Here is a 22,113-nt window from a genome sequence, read left to right on the forward strand (position 1 = left end):
ATCCGGGATCCTTGGAACAGCGCGGTGACGTCAGAGGACGTCTGACTGAAGACGGGAACACTGCAACGCTACCCGTAGTAACAGGAGCCATGCTGGGAGAAGGAAACAAGGACAAAGTCCGCATTCTCCAGCGCCGCCAAAGGGAGCCGCGGCGCCAGCGAGACATGACAGTAAGGCTGATTGGCCTTTATCTCTAAACTCATCTATTTGGGCCTTAAGATCAATTAAAGCCATCTCTGTACCATGTTGGGGGCGGAATCCGGGTTGTCGAGAGCCTAGTAGGAAGTTAGATTCCAGGAAGTTCTGTATTTGAGTGTAGGCCACTTTATCTAAAACTTTTAAAAGAAATGGCACAGTCGTGATGGGCCTCAAGTTTGTGGGAATGGCGGGGTCAAGGGTTTTCTTTTTGAGTAGTGTCAGTACCCAAGACTCTTTCAAATTGTTCGGGACAGTACCAGTTGTGAATGAGGAGTTGATAAGTTTAGTTATGAAAGGCGCTAGTTCTCTCGCAGCATCCTTAATAAGTTGCGCCGGGCATTGGTCGCCCTTGCAGTTGGAGGGTTTAAGTCCCAGTATGACCTTCTCCACCTCAATGATAGAAACTATGGAGAAGCTCAAGCATGTTTCTTGTTTGCGGTGTGGTGGTGGGGCTATGCTCTGAGTGGTTCGAGTTGTTAGAGAGGCTTTCATATGGCCAATTTTGGTTTGTAGGTTGGCGACTTTGTTGGATACTAGAGCACCACTTTTTATCTTTGATGCAGTTCTTTTGTGGTACAATAGGTGTTTCCTGTTCTTTTAGAATACTGAACAATTCTTTGATGCTAGAATTGGATTGAGATATTCTGTTATCATAGGTCTCCTGTTTGGCTAAGAGGATGTCTTTCTTATATTGGGGTGAGACATTGGTAAGGTTTAGTTTGTTTTCTGCTGATGGAGAGTCTCCAAGCAGTTTCAAGCTTTCTTTTGAGTAGTCTAAGGTTTTTTAAGTGAGGGGTGAGCCAAGAGTTAAGGTGTTTTTTTAGGTTTGCTCTTTCTTAATTTGAGAGGTGCGATATTGTCAAGGGATGAGTTCATGATTTCGTTATATTGTTCAACTAGGGAGTTAGGGTCCCTGTTGTCCGATATGGAATTAAGCTTGGGTATTATGTGGGGCAGCAATTTGTCACCAGTCATGTTTTTTGTTCCTTGTGAGTGTAGGTGGGGCAAGCGAGGACGTCTGGCCCGTGGCAAGATTGGTTGCCAATGTGAATACTAGGAGATGGTGGTCTGTCCAGATCTGGGGAGCAATGGACATGATGTTGACATTGCAGTTATATTCTGCTATCCAGTAGAGGGTTCGACCTTTGATGTGCGTGGGTAAGTTAACTTTCCGAGAGAAGCCAAACTGTTTCAAAGTCTCATAGCAATGGCAGCGGACTGGGTATCCTTGGTGTCATTGTAGCCCAAATTAAAATCACCTAACGTTAAGGTTTGGGAGGTGTTTTTTAGATTGTTGGACAGGGCCATAGATATATCTTCCGAGAAGGTTCCAATGGGACCTGGTGTTCTATAGATAAGAAAGATATTCAGCATTTGGGAATTGGCAGTGGCGACTTTGACCGTGAGGCATTCACAGGATTTCATAGTGGGTGTGGTGACAATTCTCATATCTAGGTTAGTCTTGGCTATAATTGCTATTCCTCCACCTCGAGAGATGTGCCTGTCTGCTGGCAGGATAGTATAGTTATCGGGAACTGCCAGCGATAGGGCAGGGCCTGCAGCATCATGTAGCCATGATTCTGAGATGGCCAGGAAGTCGAGGTTATCTGTTAGTATAATGTCCGATATTTCAGTTGCATGCGCAACTAGAGACCTGGCATTTAGGAGGGCTCCTTTCAGGATTGGTAGGGAGCTTTCTGATGCGGGGGTGGTGCTAGGACTGTCTTTAGTCGTCCGTTTAGTACGGTTTAATGTAGGTCTTTTGTGATTAGTGAGACTTATATTAGGCTCTGTAGTTGCTTTCTGAAGTAGGCACTTTCTTAGGTAATTGAGTTGCTCAATTTTATTTGCCGGTAGATCATACAATTTGGATAGGCAAGCGCGCAGTCTTAAGTTTCTGTCAGCAGTGCTACATGGCACCTGTGCAATAGAGTATTCTTGTTGCTAGCTAGTTTTGTGTACAGTTTTGTATTTTTGTGTGTCTGCCATTGTAGGGCAGGTATGAATATTGGGTAGGGGCGTTGTATAAGAGAGCCCAATGGTGCTAGTTTTGGTAAGCAGGCTGTTGGTCTGTAATGCTAGTAGGAAGGAGAAGTCAATATGGAGCGTTAACCAAGCTATCTTAGATAAGGCACCTGTTGGGAGTCTGCCTAGACCGTGAATGTACATGCTGGCAAGGGTAGTAAGCAGTCCTAGTTTAGCCCGAAAGGCTACTAGTCGGCTAATTCCGGGACATGGTGCAATGGAGTGCGGAAAGAGTGAACTAGTATAGGTATATCCGAATTGGCTGCCTATTATCGTCACTATGGGGTACAGTTGGGCAGGTTAATTTAGTCTATACTGGTGCATCAGGGTGCATCAGCTAGCGTAAGGCTAGACTGATGTAATAAGGCACATCAAAGAGTGAAGGCAGGATAGTGGTAAGCTAATGCAGGCAAGAGTCAGGCTAATACAGTGGCAGCCACAGTCATGAGGCAGCAGAAGTATTGGGGGCAGTGCTAATGTAATGGCAGTAGCATAACTATGGCTGGGCAACAGCTGTGATACGACGCACCAGCTAACAAGGTGGTAGCATATCTAGCGCTAGGCAATTGCAATATTGTGGCACAATGAGTAGCATGGAGCAGACTAATGCGAATACAGTGACGTACCTAAGATTAAGTAGTTACAGTGCTGTGGCAACAACTAGCAGGCTGTAACATACCTCTGGCTAATAGCTTTAATATGGCATACTGACTGGCATGAAGCAGACTAATGCCGGTGCAATGTCATGCCAAAGGCAAGGAACTAGCAATAGTGCGGCGCAACAACTAACAAAAGGCAGGGTTGGAGCAAAGCGCTAATAGTAATGCGGCACAATGATTAGCAGGCGGTAATATACCTATGTATAACAACAATAATATAGAACAGTGACTGGCATGAAGCAGACTGATGTCAGTGCAATGACTTGCCAAACACAAGGCACTAGCAGGAATGCGGCGCAACAACTAACAAAAGGCAGGGTTGGAGCAATGACCGCATTAGTAATATGGCAGGGCTGATTACAATGCAGGCATGGTGACCAGCATGGGGCTGGATAGGTACACAGTGGCCATAGTGATCATGGCGGTAGTGGTATTTTGTTAAGGATCATGCAGATACAGTAATGTATCATCTGCGTACAATGAACTTATCTGGGGCGGACCCACTATCCTTATCCCTCTATGTCCATGTGTTGTCCGCTATCAACACAGCCAGTGGCTCAGTCATGAGCGTGAATAATAACGGAGGGAGAGTGGTGGCCCTGTCTGGTGCCTCTCCCAAGTGAAAACGGGGTGGCACCCGAGCCACGTACCAAGGGCACCAGGATTTAACTCTTGACATATGCTATGGCCTACTTCGGTAATTGAAAAGGTTTGCCTGTCCTCCATGTAGAACACATAGCTTTGCTGGAAACATCATGGCATATCACACTTGCAGTTCACAGAGAAGCTGTTTGAAATGATCAGATGTCCTCCTGGCCGCCTGCATTCTTGCCGAAAAGTCAGGATACAAATGCACCCTTGCTGCCTCATACTGTAGCGTCCCCCTTTCTCGTGCCAGTCTGAGTACAAGGTCTCTCTCCGGATAATTCAGGAACCTGGTGATGATAACGCAGGGTTGGGCCCCAGGTTTGGGGGCTGGGGCCAGCGAGCAGTGTGCCCTCTCGACCAGGAACTGGGAGGAAAATTAGTCCCCTCAAAAATGGAGCACAACAGATCCTCGATGAAAGATTCCATGGGGTCATGGAGTGACTTCTCTGGGATCCCGACAATCCTAATGTTGTTCCGGTGGGAATGGGATTTTATGTCATCACATTTCAGCCGTACCTCCGTAAGTTCCTTCTTGATGAGTTGCAGCTCCTGTCCATGTTCCACTGTCGTATCCTCTAGGCCCCCTACACTTGTCTCCACCTCAGTTATTAGGCCGCTATCCTTTTTGAACTTTGTGCGTAAGCAGTTAATCGTAGAGACAATATCGTCCAGTTTAGTGTTCACCGTGGCAAATCCGGCTTGCATCACTGTCATGTATGTGTCCATATTAGGAGCATTATGTGGGGCCCTGTTTAGTGCAGCAGAGGCAACTTCACTTATCCCCTCTTCCCTCTGAGGGGTGCTTGTGAAGGAGTCCATCGTCCCTTATGGTTTTTTTCCACTGCCTTTGGTCATCCTAGTAAGGATTCGGTATTGCACAGAGGTGTTCAGAAAACACAAATCAGACTGTGGAGAGCTTGGATAAATAAGATAAGTGCGCCCCAAGAAATATGACTCTGGAAAATGAGTTATAAAAAAGATATGAGGAGGTAAACTCAGGAATTTATTTAATATGAAACAGTAAGTTTATATAGACTCACTTAGTCTTTATATATTTTTGTTACATAGGTATCACATGTTTTTTGAAACCCTGATAATATCATGGCTGCCGAAATATGATCAGAAAAAATGGATCAGAAAGTTAAATTACGAAGTAACCCAAAATATGCTTAATCTTGGAAATAATGTACTAGTACACTTTGTACCCTTTAATAATGGGAACACAAAGAGAAAATATTTATATATTTATATACGTTTCTCGTAGACTTCATCAAAAATTTGAAAAAATTACTAAAGGCAAAGAGGAAAATGACAAAAGCTCCCCTTGAAGAAAATAAGGTCAGTGTTGACCCTCGTGATTACCTTAATGAAGAGGTCATAACCACATGGGTATCTCCTACTGATTTAAAAAAAAAAATGTTTTAACAGTTTTGTTTTTCAGACGGAGGTACAGCTCTCTTGCAAACAAGATCAACATAGTAGTTTAACACATAGCGATACAAACACTTTTATAGCATTGCTATCTGTCACTATATAACTGTAGCCCCCAACAAGTTTTACCCTTTTTATTCTAGGTCTTTACTCCCACCACCCACCCCCATCTTTCTTTTTTTTTCTTTTTTTTCTTTTTTTTCTAAGTAAAAGAGTCTTTTCACATTTCCTCTAGTTTTCCTGGTAAGGGAGTCTTGCTTCTCTTGTATTCTTGGCCGTCAACAGACATGAACATTTTTAAGAGCCTGTGGCTTGTAGAATAGGGCTTCCCTTTCTCCAACAAAATCCTGGAAGGGGGACCAGATGGACAAGAATTTCAGATATTTCCCTGCTCTTATGGCGGTTACTTTCTCCATAGCCATGACCCCCCAAATCTTGACCCACCACCAAGGCATTGTCGGGCCTTCTTTCGTCTTCGAACGTTGTGCTAGCGTAATTCTTGCCGCTGATAGTAGATGTGTAATTAGGGAGGCGGTGTGACCAGAAGCTGCATACAAACCCTCTGCAGCCGCTCCCAGTAGGACTATCTTAGGTGACATTGGTAGTTTTCTGTCGGTTATATCTTTGATGTGCGCAATTACTTCCTTTCAGTGGGTCCTTGCTCTAGGTCATGACCACCACATGTGGAACAGGTCTCCACTCCCCCTAGATTGTCTCCAGCAGTCCAGGGGATATTCAGGGTTCATTTTATGTAATCTGTAAGGGGGCATCTACCACCTGAAACAAAGTTTATTCGCTGCTTCTTTTATTGCTGTGCATTTAGAGGATTTGTGGGCTCTGTCCCAAATTTGGCCCCACTCCACTTCCGAGATTGGCTCTACAATATCTGTTTCCCAATTCTTTTGGTACAGGATGTGGTCTGTTGGTTGTGCTCCGTCAAGCAGTCTATATAGTCTCGATATCCCTCTCGCTGTTCCTCCCTCCTGCATGGTTAGCTCGAGACCTGTTGGGGTCCTTGTAGCTGCTTTTTCCACCACTGGATGGGAGATCCAGTGTCTTATTTGGGTGCATCTAAACCTTTCTCGTTCACCAATATCAAATTTCTTTTTACACTCCGTGAAGGGGATCGGGCTGCCATTCTGAAACATTTCTCTCAGGGTCAGAGCTTCCGCGTCTCTCCACCCCGCACAAAATTTCAACTGTAAGCCTGGGGTGAAATCAATATTATATGCTGCAGGGGAGAATGGGCCCAAGCCCTGTCTGAGCTTCTTCTTTTGCATTGCTTTGTCCCAACATCGCAGGTACATCCTATTAGCGTCCTGTAGCTTCTTCGCTGATTCACAGGCTTTGGGGTTTAGTGACTGGAGCGCCAGTAATGGGATTGGAGTGTCTGCCTGTTCTATCCTACACCAGCCTTTCGTGTTCCCTTGTTTGGACCAGTTGAGCATTGGGGCCAATTGTGCTGCCATAATGTACCTCCCAATGTCCGGGATACCCAGACCTCCCAGGAGTGGAGGGCGCGTCAGGATGCGTCTATGGATTCTGGGTCATTTCGTCCCCCACGTGAATTTGAAGATTGCATTTTGTAGCTCTTTAATTAGACAAGGCGGGATCTCCGTGGGTATCGAGCTTACTGCATATAGCAGGCGGGGCAGGAAAGCCATTTTTATTGCCGTGATCCTTGCGAACTATGACAATTCTTGATTGTCCCACCTTTGCAAGTACTCTTCTAGTTTCCAAAGTGGAGGGATGTTTGTTTTATACAGGTTCTCGGGGCTTCTCACTAAATGTGTCCTCAGGTATTCCAAGGAGTTTTTTTCCCCAAGTCAGGGAGAACTTCTCTTTCATGTTTTCGATTACTTCAGGTTTCTCTGTTATGTTTAACGCTTTGGATTTAGAGTAGCTTATAGCAAATCCGGAAGTGGTAGCAAACTCTGAGTTTCATTATGACCTTCAGCAGGGTATTCGTACTGTCTTTCATAAATAGCATAATGTTGTCAGCATATACTGCTATCTTCTGCGGTATGCCCCCGACTAGTACCCCTTTTATGTCGGGATCTCCCCTGAACTGGATAGCCAATGGCTCCATTGCCATTGCGAAAATCAGTGGGGATAACGAGCATCCCTGACGTGTGCCTCTCCGAAAGTCAACCTGTTTTGATTTCTGGCCATTCACCAGGCAGAATGTGGACGGGCACTGGAAATGTGCTAAAATCATTTTTACTGAATACCGCTCCACATCCAAACCCCTCCAAGACCAGTCTTAGGAATTCCCAGTCCAGGCTGTTGAATGCGCGTTTTGCGTCTATGGCTGCAATCGCAAACTTCTGTTCCGTTCTCACCCCCCATTCGATTATATCGATGGCCCTTCTTACGTTATCTTGGGTGTCTTCCCCTGATGAATCCCGCCTGGTCCTCCTGGATAATGTCTGGAAGAACTCTCGACAGTCTGCAATTATTTTGGCATATAATTTCGCGTCTGTATTCAGGAGCGCAATTGGGCGATAGCTGGAACATTCTGAGGGGTCTCTCCCGGGTTTCAGGACTAAGATCGTCGGGGATCTCGCCATATCCATTGAAACCGAGCCTGTCTCCCTAATGTTTTGTAGAAGTCATTTCCCAGACCATCCGGGCCCAGGGTTTTATTCCCTGGTAGGGACGAGATGGCATCGCTGACTTCTTGTGCCGTGATCTGAGCTCCCAGTTCCTCTCTGTCCTGTTCCGAGTGCTGAGGTAGCAGAGCTGAGAGCGGGTAGGATCTTTGGTTGGCTTCATTCAGATTCTCTTCGCATAACCGTTTCTCGTGGATTTGGACCATTGTTTATAGTTTTTCTTCTTCCGTCCTGCTGATTTCTCCCTTACTAATCTTAAGGCTGACAATATAATTTCGGGATTTTTGTTTATTCAGTTTGACAGCAAGAAATCTGTTTGCTTTCCCCCCATGCACATAGTAAGATTGTTTAGTGTTGAGAAGCGATTGCGCCACTTTGTCAGCCGTGTGATTCTCTAGTTGTGCACAGGTTTTCTTCAGCTCTCGACACGATTTTTACGTTTGTCTGGTTTTATGTTTATTCTCCACCTCTTTCAGTGCTTGCTCAAGTTTTTGAGTTACCAGGGCTCTTGGCTTGTAAAATGCTGCTGCCTGCGCAATGACCTCTCCTCGCACTACTGCCATGCTCGCATCGCAGACTGTTTTCCAGTCTACCTCCCCATTATCGTTCTCTTGGAAGTAATTTTTTATGGAATTCTCCATGTGTTCCCTGAGCCCCAAGTCTCGCAGAATCAGTTCATTTGGCCTCCAAGGAGCACGCTGTTTATTCCTCGCTGAGTCAGGTTCCATACTCCTTATGACCGGGGAGCGATCAGATATGTATTATACTCCGATCTCCACCTTAGTCACCCGGGGGATGAGGGCTGCCAAAGCCAGGATCATGTCTATCCTAGAGTAGCCTTTATGCACCGCAGAGTAATGTGTGGATTCTCTGTCTTCCCCATGAAAGAAGCGCCAGGTTTCGATCACTCCCAGCTCTCTGAAAAATGTCCCCAGGACCTGTCTATTTCTAAGTTCTGTGGTTGTGGGTGGAAGCATTTTATCGAGATTAGGGTCCATCACACAGTTGAAGTCTCCCCCTATAATTGTGTGTCCTTCGCACCAATTCCCTATTTTCTTTAGGAGTCTGGTGATGCATATGCCTTGTTTGTCATTGGGTGTGTAAACTGCCAGAATCGTGTAAGCCTTTCCTTCGATCCTCCCTTTGATCCCCAGGTATCTCCCTTCCGCATCGCGGAACAAGTGTTGCTTATTGAATCCTAGGTCTTTATTGAGCAAGATGGCTACACCTCTTGTTTTAGATCCACTGGAGTCGAAGTATTACTGGGGGAAGGATTCATTTCGTAGCCTTTTCTCATCGCTGTGCAGCAGGTGGGTCTCTTGCAGGATCGCAATTGCAGCTTGCAGCTTTTCGTGTCAGCTGAGGATTGCTCGACGTTTCTTGGGAGAGTTGAGCCCCTGTACGTTTAGCGATATAATTGACGTTTCCGCCCCAAGAACATGGGTTTCTCACGTTGCTCTTGTCTCCTTTCGGTGCTCTTGGGGTCTCTTCCTTCGACTCCGGGGACCATTGTTTTCTCTCTGCTTGCGCTTTGGGTCGCTTGTCATGTACACAATGCCTCGTCTTGTATTCCCTTTTCCCTCCCTGACCTAGAAATTCCCCTTTCCCACCCTCCCTCTCCCTGACCTTCCCCATGGGGCATCCTTGACTAGAGATCCGAGGACCTTCCACCATATCCCTCTCAGGGCATGGGTCAACTTCGCACCCCATTTGTTCGTATGCCGGATTTGGTGTTTAACCTGGATCACATTCCAATATTTACCATTTTCCGGCCTCTGTGCGGGTTCCTATGGTTTTGCTTATGGCTTGTCTGCCTTGACTTGGCGCTTCACAGTTGTCCTTTTCAGGGATTGATCTTTTTTGTTTGTTCTTTCTCACAGTATTTAAATGGGCCGGCCAGTTGCTTTTCGCTGTTCACTCTTCTTTTCGGTCGACCATTCCCAGGGATTCCTGGGGTTACTTTGGCTGTTGGCACATTGTGTTGAGGACTTTGTTCCTCTTGGCTTTGCTCACCCTCAATTTGTAAGAGCGAGAGACCCTCCTCGCAAGTACTGATTCGACTTTGTTTCCCCTCCCAGGAGAAGGTGAGGCCGGACGGGTAGGTCCATCTGTACAGGATTTGTTTCACCTGTAGGATTTTCTTGATCGGTTGCATGAGTCTCCTCTTATGGAGGGTGATCAGTGCCAGGTCTTGATACAATTGGATGCAGCCTACGTTGATAGTCAGCTCTTTGTGGGTATGTGTGGCTAACAGGATGTCCTCTTTAATCCGTAAAATGTCATTGCAATTAGGACATCCCTGGGTCTTGCTGCCGGCTCATTCCTTTTGGTGCCCACTCTGTGAATCCTATCGAACTCAAATCTCTCTGGGGACGAGGGGGGGGGGATGTCATTCCGAATACTGCTAAAGCAGTGTTGCATGGTGTCTCCCAGATCCTTATCTAGGATCGTTTCCAGGAAGCCTTTGACTCTTATATTAGATCTTCGAGATCTGTTTTCCAGGTCCTCAGCTTGGAGTTCTAAATTGTTTGTAGCTCTGGCGACCTGGTCCAACAGAATGCTGTTTTGTTTTGATTCCTCGCCATGCATGACAGACCATTTTCAACTACATCGACCCTGTCTCCCAGGTCATTCATTTCTTTCCTGACCACCTTGTGGTGAAGATTTCAGATCATCCTTAGTCAGTTCCAGTTGGCTTTGGAACGTATTTGTTAGCCATGCTTCCATACTGTGTGGGGCCAGTTGACGTTCTTGTTTTTTTGTGGGTTTTTCTCGTTTTGGACCTCGGCATCGAAATCCCACTCTGCAGAGTTTCGGTGGAAGGTGGGGGGGCTCTTGTGTTCTCTGCGCTGGGCAGAAGTGCTGTTCTACAGTCTTATATAATGCTTGTTAGAGGGTAGTACTATACTAATCTCTCCGCTTTGCACCTCTTTTTATGGCTTGGAACTCTCCTCCTCTTTAGTAATGCACTATGGACTGGTATGGAAGGTGGAGTTGCGGTGATGTCTGGTGTGCTCTGGGTCATTTACTCCCCTCCTTCATTCCTCCCTCCCCTTCTTGGTTATTGCTGGTTATTATGGGCTTATGTGGCCTCTATGGCACGATGGACGTGCAAGATATTTGTGTCTGTGCTTATCAGGAAACGCTTCATGCACAGGCGGGTTCCTAAAGTCTGCTTCAGCTCCCCGTCTCCACTTTCGCCGCTGGTTCAGTTTCAGGCCTTATTTCTATCTGAGGCCAGGGTGTCTCGGTTCATCGGGTGTGTTCCAGTGCAGGGTTCACAAGTCAGTGGAATTTCATTCAGGCCCCTTTCGGATGAATAACTGTGGGTTCCAGCGGGTGTGCTCCTGTGTTGGGGCTAGCATGGGTCTCCTCGCACTTCGCTTCTGTATAGAGTCCCAAGGGGAAGGCTCAGGGTTCCAGTGCAGCTTTCTATATGCCTTTTAGCACCCTTGGTCTAATTTAATGTTTGGCCCTCAGCCCGTCACGGGGTACTCACTTCCCTCCACGCCGGGAAGCCTGGGTCCTTGATAGCAGTGTCTAGGGGTGGGGTTGAGGGGTTCTGAAGAGCAACCAGGCGTTATGGGAGTTTACAGGATCTGGGCTCCTGGGAACGTAGCCAACCGCTCCCCTACTTCACTTACTTGTGTCGCTGTCTGCCATGTAGATCCTGGGATATGCTCACTTCCCTGGACTCAGAGTCCACTCTCCACTCCGATAGCCCAGACACAGATGCCGGGCTGCGGGCTCCCGCGGGACTTGGGATTGCTGCGGACTGTGCTGCAGCAGGACGGGCAGAGTCCTGCTACGCGCTCTAACTCTGCCCGCAGATCGCCTCCTGCTGATAGGATTCAACCTCCTACGGTGGACATGCGCACTGGGAGGCGGGTCTCGGCTCGGGCCACTTCTCCCCTCTGCTGGCTACCTTGGTCCTGGGTTGGTGGACGCACTTCACGGCTGATACTCCGGCCGGGGCCAGGGGGGCACAGTGACTTCCTGCTTAGCTTTTCTTTTTTAAACCAATATAGGCCCAGATTCACAGGGTCGCCGTCCCCGACTGGGTTACCCCTCCTTCCTCGAGCTCTTCAGGGTTGCGCCAAGCAGGTTCAGTGTGTGTCGCATCCGTGCACCATATTATGGTGAGGTTCGTTCGGTGGATCTTCTGCCTTACACTTCTGGCTCACAGGGAGTGTTGCTGATCGGGCAGTGTAGGACCGCCAGGGAACCCTTATTTTTGTGTACTTTTGGATGCTTTAAGCACCTTTCTACAGCTTCCTGCGCGGAGGACTCAAGGAGTGCGTTCCTAGAGTCCGGCGGCCATCTTGAATCTCCCTGATTTTTACTTTTTAATGTTTTAGAGACCCAATTAAGTAGTCGAGGGGTTTGAGAGATTAGTTTCAAGATACACAGAATCAACCATTGTCCTGACGGAGGCCCAGAGACCAGCAAAAAAGACTGTGGTGGAAACATGAATTTTGTTGAAAAGGGCCGAAGCGTGTGTGTCGAATTTTTTTTAATCCAAATTGATGTGTTATTGTTCATGAAATAGGGATATGGAGAAATAATTTATCTCTAGCGAAGTTTGAAAAGACGACAGTCTAAGAGCTGACTTTTAAACAGGTTTTTCTAAAAATAGAAATATATGGGAAAAATAGATCAGCCTCATTTTTTGAATTGTGAAAGTGGAAAAAACAAGATGTTTGTACCCCCTGTTAAAACTTGCACTTACATGCAAGAATACATAACAATATTTTTTTAATGTACTTTAAGTACACTCCTGTTTTGCACAGTAAGTTGTGTGATGCATATATTATGTTTTTATGAGAGATTATTCTTAGGAGATATAGATTTACATAAACCTAAAGAAAAATGAAAAACGTTTTTGCTTTAAATATATGTATATATTCTTGCTATAAATGAAGTGTTTTTTTCCGCTTGTGCAGTGAAGAAATTTGCACACCGCCATAGGATTCATGAGGTAACTGGTCCTAAAGATAGAAAGGACAAAAGGAGGAGAGGGCAGTGTGTGCTGGTTTGTTGTAACAGAGGAGTAGTCACAGTCTCAGGGTCCCCCTCCTTACAGTTCACTTAGGGCCACCAGTATCAAGTATGTAGTATTCTCCCCTGCCACTCAGCTGGCCCTCCGGTATCACCCCCAGCTCCCAATCACACTCACCCAGCACCGACTGGGACCCTCGTGCTAGCCCCTCGCCATAGCATGACCTGGTTCACCCATCTACAGCTCAAGTCCACAAATGCAGGCTGTATAGCAGCATTAGCTCGATGGGGGCACAGCTCCTTCGACTACTGTACCACAGAGTCTCTCTGCGTTTCCAGCGGAGTAATACAAAAAGAAATCACCAGATCCGGCCCTGCCAGCGGGCACTAGCGGGTAGAGCAGTAGAGTTTCAGTTTCTTCACCTCCTAAAGTGTTGAGAGGTCTGCCGGCAGCGCAGCACCGGCCTGCCAGACGACGTTGCACCAGCAAATAGCCACAGGCACAGCTGCGGTTCTAGACTTCGGATCACGGCACGCAAAACACTACTAACCCTTGAGGGCTCGGACACTGTAACTGACAATACTGCAAAACAGATGACGTGAAGCGTGGAGAACAGAACAGAGAAAAATGGAATAACATCTGTGGATTTGTGGGTGCAGAGGCTCAGAAACCAGTGGAAGCTGAAGATTAACTTCATAGAGCAGTAATGAAGAAAGGGCCCTTGACCGGCGTGAGCAACACAATGCTGAAGGAGGGTGGAACAAAGACACAGAGGGTGGGGGAAACTTTGCATAGGCAGGGAAGACCAGGACAAAGACGGAACACAGGCTGGAAATGACCTGCAGCGATGGCAATGTTGCAACGCAAACGATAACAGCAGATGTGCCTTTAACCATTAGTAGTTCACCATTGCTTCCTGATTCACCGGAAGGGAAAAAATGCGGGGCATAGTCTGACGTCACCACCCTGTTTGAATGGGCAAAGCCATGCACTGCAGAGAGGCTAAAACTGAGTGCGCCACCGTCCACCAGTGGTGACCTAGATGATTCATGAGAGCCGCAATGTAAAGGTTCTGTGATGAAATATTTTAACCTTACGTTTTTGAGTTTGCTTGGTCAGTTGATCCTCATCAGAGATCTGACAGAAGGTTTTAATTTGGTAAGCTGCTGGTGGGTCCATAATAAGCACTGAGTAAATGTATAACACAAAGTGCATTTCATAGAACATTATTAAGTAACACAGAGGCAATCCCTCCGGCAGAGCCTCAGTTTGTCACCTTCTACCTGACACTCTCAGAATACACCCATCACTTGATTAGCATTGCAGTCACCAGCACATGTGCGACTTCAGACTAGTATTCACAGTGATGTTTTAAAGAAGGGAGGTGTGTATCAGTCTTTTGGATGGTGTAGAATTATGTAGTCATGATGTGCTTGGTGAGATAATGAAATGATGGGGTTGTTCAATGGTCTTGGAATGTCAGTTGAAGTGTGAGACCTTTTAACTGCATTGTCTTACCTTTAGTGGAAATGTAACCTGAGAAAAGTAAAGAAGCATACTCATTTTTGTACTACACCATACTGTGGATTGTAGGCAGCTTTACAGGTTGATACGTTGGATCACTGAAGAAAATAGTTCTCCAATAACCTCAGAATTGACACATTTCAGAAATCCACATTCCAAAATTGCGACACATACATTTGCTTATAGTTGCCCAAACCATGAAGGGACACTACATATGCCTTTTGTGCCTTGTCTGGGGCAGCAACCATTTGGAGGTTGTTGGTGTAAAAGAGGAAGCAACGTTTTACTCCCCCCCCCCCACTTGCTCTAGCATATGTAATGTAAGACAGATGTTTTTATAAAGACCACTTGAGATGGAATTTAAGATGGACAAGGATCTCACAGTATCTCCTGGTGACCCTAATGATGCTCATGCATTATAGTTGCTGGGCACGCATGGAAAACAATCAAGTGGTCAAGGTTATTGGAGTCTGATTCCCTCCCCAGGATGTATGGTGCAGTTCTGACGCAATTGGAGAAGATCTGCATGGGAGGCCTTAGTGATTCTGATCCACGTCCACTACATGCTATGCATTGATGTCTGACTCTGCTTCGCTAAAACCTCCATGCCGAAGCCTCTGCTGCAAAGCCTGCGAAGGCCAAGGGCGTGGTGTTGAGCGCCACAGGTGTTGGGCGCTACTGAACTCGTCTGCTACACACCTCGCTTCACATTCTTGGCTGAACCCCATCAACTTGGACTTGTAACAACTCCAATCAGATTCGAGGCCTCAGCCGGCAACCCAAGAACCACTACAGCACCCTCCCCGCAAGCCCAGTCAGCCCCAAGGATTCCCCCTCCAATTGGACTGCAGATAAGCGCCCTGGTGCCTCACCCTTTCGCACCTTGCCGCTCCTCTAACACACCACCGTGCCACCCCGCCTACTCCCCTATCAGCTTGGCACTCTTAGATCCGCCATCGCTAGGTCCCCTTTGTTCCTTATGAGGAATAGCCTCCCCAGGCTACGTACTCAGCCCACACCACGCTACTCAATCATGCCTCCCACCGCACCTTTGCATACCAGGCCCGCGCAGCGCGTAATCGTAGACTCAAGCTATGCACTCTGCTCACTGTGTGCGTCCCACACAACGCTTCTCAATCACCCAGCCCACGGCAGACTCGCAGACCAGACCTCACCAAACCAAAAACCCTGATTCGGCTATCGCCTCGCCCCCTCCAATTCTCATGAGGAATAGGTTCCTCAGATTCCGAACCCAGTTCATCCCACTCTCTCCTCCCCCCCCCCCCCTTATGCTCCCTAGCCATTGCAAACTCCGCAAACACGCACGTCTGCCAGCCCCATCTGCAAGGCCATTAACTGCACTCTAATCTACGCAAGATCAGTCCCGGCACACAGCTGAAATTCTTTATCTTATAACCTCGACTTGCTTGCCATCACTGAAACATGGTTCCATCCCGCGACAGGCCCAGCCCTCTCCATTGCCACCCCCCCGGGCTTTGCCATCCTAAGATGTGACAGATCTTCTAAAACAGGAGGTAGCATTGCCCTCCTCTTTAAAAATACCCTCACTATTACAGTCACGCCAACCAATGTCATCCCCAACTGTGAATACCTATTTGCCAATATCTCTATGACCATCTCTATCACCAACCTCCTTATCTACCACCCACCGGGCTCCATCATTCCCATCGAAGATAACTTAATGCAAAGCATCTTCTCGTCCATCAAGCCCAACTCAAAAGTTATAATCCTTGGGGACCTCAACCTAGGCCTCAACGACCCAGCAGACTCGCTGGCCACCAGTGTAGCCACTGCCGGCTTTACACAATGCTCTCTTGAGCCCACCCACGACCAAAGCCGCGCCATAGACTGTCTAAGCGACCTCAATTGTAACATTCCAACCCATGTCACCTCCCCCTGCCCATGGTCGGACCATCACAGCATTGTCTTCAGAATCCCCCATTCAGAACACTCCAGACCAGCTCACCCTGCCAAACCTGAAGGTATGGCCCGGTGCACCAAAAAACCTCAACCTTACTCACCTTGCACCTCTACTTGCTACCCTTGCCCACCCCCCCCATCCTCAGTAATAGACCCAGCAGCACTGGTCGACCTGTACAAGCAAACTATTGCACAAGCAGTAGACACGCTTGTATCTCTCAAACTTAGGAAAGTCAAACCCTCACTAAAAAAAAGCTTGGTTTACTCCTGAACTCCTTGAAGCCTGTGCCAATAAGCATGCCTCCGAGCTAACTTGGAGAAAGAAAACCTACCCTGCCTCCAAAGCCCTTGTCTCCTGCTGTAACGCTCACCTGGCTCCCACGGAGGCGCTGGTCTGGTCTGGGTTGCCGTGGCCTCTTCAAGCGTGATGCGCAGAATTTGGACCACCGATTGAACAGGACCCCCAAATCTTGCTTGTCTGGCCCGTAGGAATATCCTTCTGCAGATGAGAAAGGGGATGAACTGTCTGCTGAATAGTGTGCTTGCTCCCCCCTTTCCCCCTTCGTTCTTCTCTGACTTCCTCCAAAACCCCCGGTTTAAGCTCACCTTATGGTTTGGAAGGATGAACTCTCCATCCTGCTTCTGGTGCAGGGGCGCGCGTTCGTCCAGTTACTTCACTGGTTTTCAGAATGGCGCTGGCACATCCACTTGACTTTTCTGAGCGATACGCCGTAAGTATGAAGATGCAAAAGTTCAAGTGTGAGTCTCCTTTTATGTTGTTTTTTATGTCCTTTATTTCAGGTGCAGAACAAAGGCGATGCGTTGAGGGGTTACATTGCTGGTGGTAAAATCAGGTGAGTTAGTGATGAGGGCGACCCCTCTAAATGTCTTTATAGTTCCCCAGTAATGTCTTTTGTTCTTTCCCCATAGGGGCCGGGGTGCGATGCCTACCAAAGATGCGGCGCCGACCCGAGATGTGGAATGGTTCGCCAAGAAAAGCCGGTAAGTAATATGGCTGAAAATTCGGCTTTCCTCTTGTGTTCCCTTGCTCACCTTTTATCTCTTCTTCTCTCCCCTAGGTGCAGAGATGTGGCGACCGGTGCTGAGAGCCGCGATGGAGCCGGGCGGCGTCTCGGGAACAGGTGAGTGAAGAGCGGCGCTGCAGCGAGCAACGCGGTGCTTTTAAATGGAAGTCTTCCTTCAGGAATGCTGGCGTGAAGATTCCGGATGCAGGTAAGAAGGTTGAATAAGTTCTTTGTTTTCACCTTTCTCTTCTCTTATTCCCTTACAGGTGTTCCAGGTTCGAGGCGGGCGTGGCTGGAGTCCAGGTGCAGGAGCAGACACGGTGAGCGTTCAGCTGCTGGGATGCAGAACAACACGAAGCACGTGTGGCTGTCCGGGCGTGGCTTAAATAGCTTTGGAAGAAGTTCCAGGTGAGTATTCTTCCACAGCCCCACCCAAGTAACAAAATAGTTCCTTCAGAAAAATAGTCCCTGCTAAGCCTCATTTGGCTTGGTTCTTCATGCAGCATGGTCTGCTTCAGGTAAGTACACCAAACACTTCCCCTTATGAGCCTGGTGCCTATGGCGCCAGGACTGATGTCCAACATGAGCCTGGCGCCAACGGCGCCAGGACAGAGTCCAAAGAGCCCCTATAAAGGGCCACTGGGCTTTTACCCGGGGGCGTGATGCCTGCTCCCGGGGGTGCTATGCCTGGCCTGGTGCTCCGGTGGTAGGCATCATGACACCTGCATCGCCAAAAACTACAGAAGGGAAATCCACACTGCCACAACGCCTCATCCAACTCCTGGGAACTTTCCACAATTCTCTGGGAGCTTCAGACACCAGCCAGACCTGACAGTAGACCGTACCTGGTGCAACAAAAATCAGACACACTCACTAGAAATGTCAACTCCCACAAAGGAAAAATACTCTCCAAGCAACTTGCTATGCTAACCAAACCACCATCACCCACAGCACCCAGCCCCTTACGGACCCACACCTGCACCCCGTTCAACTTCCACCCTGTCTTGGACAAGGACGTCACCAAGATCAAGAGCCTCAGAAAGTCACGCTGCAAATGTGACACTTGCCCAGCTCCAATCATCAAAGTATGTGCAGAGTCACTTATTCCCTTCTTCACAGCCATCATCAATGCCTCCTCCTCCACCAACTCGGTGCCAACATCCTTGAAAGAAACATGGGTCCTACCGCTCCAAAAGAAACCCTCTCTCAACTCTTCCATACCGACAAACTACCTTCCCATTAATACAATACCCTACCCCGTGAAGATCCTGGATCATGTGGCTTATATCCAGGTTCAACAGTATCTTGAGGAAAAAAAATAACCTGGGCACACGCCAGTCCGGTTTCTGCCCCAAACACGGAACTGTTACTGCCCTACTAGACTTGAAAATCCAAACAATGCCATCAAAGACACTGGCAAACCTACCCTACTGATTATGCTAAACCTCTCTGCAGCATTTGATTTGGTAGACCACCACATACTCTACTCTCAACTTGTCTCAACAGCGAAGTTCTCTCCATCAGCCACCAATTGGGTTAGGTCTTTCCTAGCTGACAGATCCTCACAAGTCTTCATCGATTACTTTTCCGCTGAACCTACTCCTGTCAACTGTGGAGTCCCCCAAGGATCCTGCCTCTCCCACACCCTCCAACATTTATACAAAACCCTTCTTCGACCACCTTGACCTACTAAGCATATCTTTCATGAACTACGCTGATGACACGCAGCTCCTTATCCCCCTTTCCGGCTTATACGCCCAGGACTCAGCAACCATAAATTCTGTCGAAAGAGTTCATACAAAATTGGATGGCTTCTCTCCTACTCTGCCTCAATGACGACAAAACTGAAATCCTCATGGTCGCATCCAAGTCCACACTTTGCAACATCGACCCAGCATACAAGGAGTATATCATTGATGGTAACCGTATCACCACCTCTGCCACTGCCAAACACTTGGCGTCTACCTGGATGCCAACCTCAACCTCTCATGTCAAGTGAACTCTATTGCCTCAGCGGCGGTTTACAATGCCAAACTGCTTCATGCCAGCAGGCCCTTCCTCTCCACTCCAACTACCTAACAATTGCAGAGCTATCACGGTTGCCAAGCTTGACTACTATAACGCCCTATATACTGGTACTTCTGAACACAACCTGAACTAACTCCAGACGATTCAGAACAATGCTCTCCGTGCGGCCATTCGTCACTACAAGTCTGGCCATATTTCCAAAGCCAGGTGAGATGCACACTGGTTGCCCATGCAGGAAAGGATTCAGTTCAAAATATTGTCCCTGGTCCACCGATGTCTCTCCAACACAGCCCTGACCTATCTCTCATGCTGTGTGGAGAGCTACTCGCCCGCCAAACCTCTTGGATCAGCGAACGCTCACTTCCTGAAGATACCCCAACTTCAATCGCCTCTCATTAGGGGGCAAGAGCTTCCCGGCAGTGGCTGTCAATCTTCTGCCAGCATTCAGAAAAGAACAGGCCTACTGGACCTTCCGCAGAAACGTAGACTTGGCTGTTCAACTAACTTTGCTCCTCCTAAGACTCTTCCGTCCCCCTACTGCATCTCCCAACCCCTTTCCCTTCTTTTTACCTTAATGTAGCTAGCGCCTAGATATTAGAGGGTGTGTGCGCTATAATAAATGCACAAAATAAATAAATCCTGCTTGAATTTATCTTAATGACAGAGGTGCTTTTGCCATACTTCACGCGTAAATGGCATGGTATAAAATGAGATAATTAGAGATTGTTATGATGGAAGATTGAACGGAAGCCAGGTGGCAACTCTGTGATACCTTGGCAACGGCTGTAAGAGTGGATAAGGCTTTGTTTGCGAATGCAGAGCCAGATATAAGCAAAGAACTTCCGAAAAAAGGAGAGTCATGTTAGGAGAAAATGAGACGATCGTCTTAACTCATGTAAGAAGGGTGATCGCAAAGCTTTCTGGAAGCTTATCTCTGGGGCTGAGGTTAATGGAAGAGAACTGTACAATGTTGCATTACTGCAAGTAGTGGTGCAATGTTGGGGTGAACCCCACAGAAGCAATAGAAATAGGAGCCCTGTCGAGTCAGGTGCCAGCGGGAGAGGAGAATATTCACTTGGAGCAGGGAGAGATTTGTACAGTTATTAAATCCTCAAACAGGGAAAAAGCATCTGGTACAGATGGATCCCAGCTGATTTATATAAAGAAGCGCTAACTATTTGAGTGCTGGTTCTCTGTAAATTGTTTGATGCAGTGCCACCAACATTGCAACAGGCTTTGATAGTACCCATTTTCAAAAAGGGTGATGGGGATCAGCATGCTAATTATCGCCCAATCTCTTTTGGATAGGGTGGGCAATATATTTGCAAATGTGATTTTGGGACATCTGCTATCTTGGGCAGATGACAATGGAATAGTCCGTGATCTCTAAACTGAGTTGAGGAGCGGGAAGATTATTTCTTTTAGCCCAGAAATGTTATCCTTAAAAAGGTCAAATTGTATACAAAATTTGTGTTTCTCTGAACCGCCTTTGATGGTGTGTCCCGCGTTCTTATGTGGAAGGTCTTGGAAAGTGAAGAGTGCTGCCAATTTGCTTGCAGCGAATACAGTCACTTTATTCAAATGACACAGCACGGTTTGATTTGGGTTGGCGGGAGAAACAACATACTCCTTCGATGTGGGGAAGGGCGTGAGGCAGGGATGTGTGCCTGCCCCACTACTGTTTTGTATGTACATTAAAGAGTTAATTGAAGAACTGCATATCGGCTGCAGGATCCACCAATAATGGACACAATAAAGTATTCGGCACTGCTTTATGGTGATGATGCTGTTATTTTGTCAACTTCCCCTCAAGGACTTTGGCAGTTTTCCTTAGTAGCTGTACAGCTCTGAAACTGGAGCTTTATACTGGGAAAATGAAGACTATGGTTTTCAGACGTAAATTCTCGAAGCGCAGTGACAATATTGTCAATGTGGCAGGACATAGACTTGCCCATTTTACGATTACGTGGGAACAAGGTTTCACGAGTCTGGTCAATGGACCTTCCAGTTGAATAAGGCTTGTTCTGATTCAGAAATGTATAGTGGTGGGATTAGTTCCTTCTTTACCAAGCATGGGAGAGGTGCAATTTCCCAGGCCATATAGATTTATCAAAAACAGGAAGTCTCCTCAGCCCAGTTTGGTGCAGATTTATGGGGTCATGTAAATACCATCAGTCTTGCAAAAGTAGAATTTTTTTTTAAAGAAACTCATGTTTTACCCCGATTGCTCTGTTGCATCTGGAAACTGAGTGTGCCCAATCATTGATGTGATTTATGTGCGGCCTGTGATGTATTGGATCAGGCTTTGTATTGTGGAGGAACTTGACAGTTATAAAGCTCTGACCCATGTGATGAGACTAGAGGGAGGAATGAGTTTACTGTGGGTAAAACACGTCAAAGACATTTTATTTGCACTAATTGAATCTGAACTATTGGATAACACTGAAACCACTGATCGAACATTGAGTTGAAGGATAAAGATGGCTGCAATCATTAGGACTAAGAGGAGTATGGATAATGCAGCCAACAAACTCGAACTTGGAGCTGGGTATTTGTTGGTAAAACCATATTATGGGTATGATAAATACCTGGAATACCTAAAACCTCCATATGCCTGTGCTTTATTTGTATGCTTCAGGTTGGGAGTACTAAGGATAGCCTCTTTCACCCAATCCTGGAGCAATGATGGCACAGGAGTTCGCTCTTAGGCTATTCAGGAGAAGAAACCTTAGCCCATTTCTTGTTTGCATGTGCTGAACGGAAGGTGCTAAAATCATATTACCTGAAGCCTTTGCTCAGAGAAACTGGCATTAGCCACATGGCATATGCACTGAGATATTTTAGAAAATGCACTGATTATCGAACTGTGCTAACAGTGGCCATTCTTATTCATCGTGCTTGGTATCGCTGGTCAAAGCCGTTAGTGCATGACGCATAAGAAATCCTATACCATTTACTGCCTTCGTGCTCGCAGGGGGGGGAGTGCGATGTAACTCTGCTCCCTCAGTGTAACGTGGTGATGT

General features: G+C 47.2%; 1 protein-coding gene across 4 annotated transcripts in view; it reads left to right on the top strand.

The window, feature by feature from the left end:
- Nucleotides 1-22,113, top strand: part of SLC12A4 (solute carrier family 12 member 4) — a 1,569,223-nt gene that overhangs the window by 1,371,843 nt on the left and 175,267 nt on the right. The window lies entirely within an intron of this gene.

This window comes from Ambystoma mexicanum, chromosome 1q (assembly GCF_040938575.1).
Source record: "Ambystoma mexicanum isolate Mex_15411 chromosome 1q, UKY_AmexF1_1, whole genome shotgun sequence".
NCBI classification, from domain to species: Eukaryota; Metazoa; Chordata; class Amphibia; order Caudata; family Ambystomatidae; genus Ambystoma; species Ambystoma mexicanum.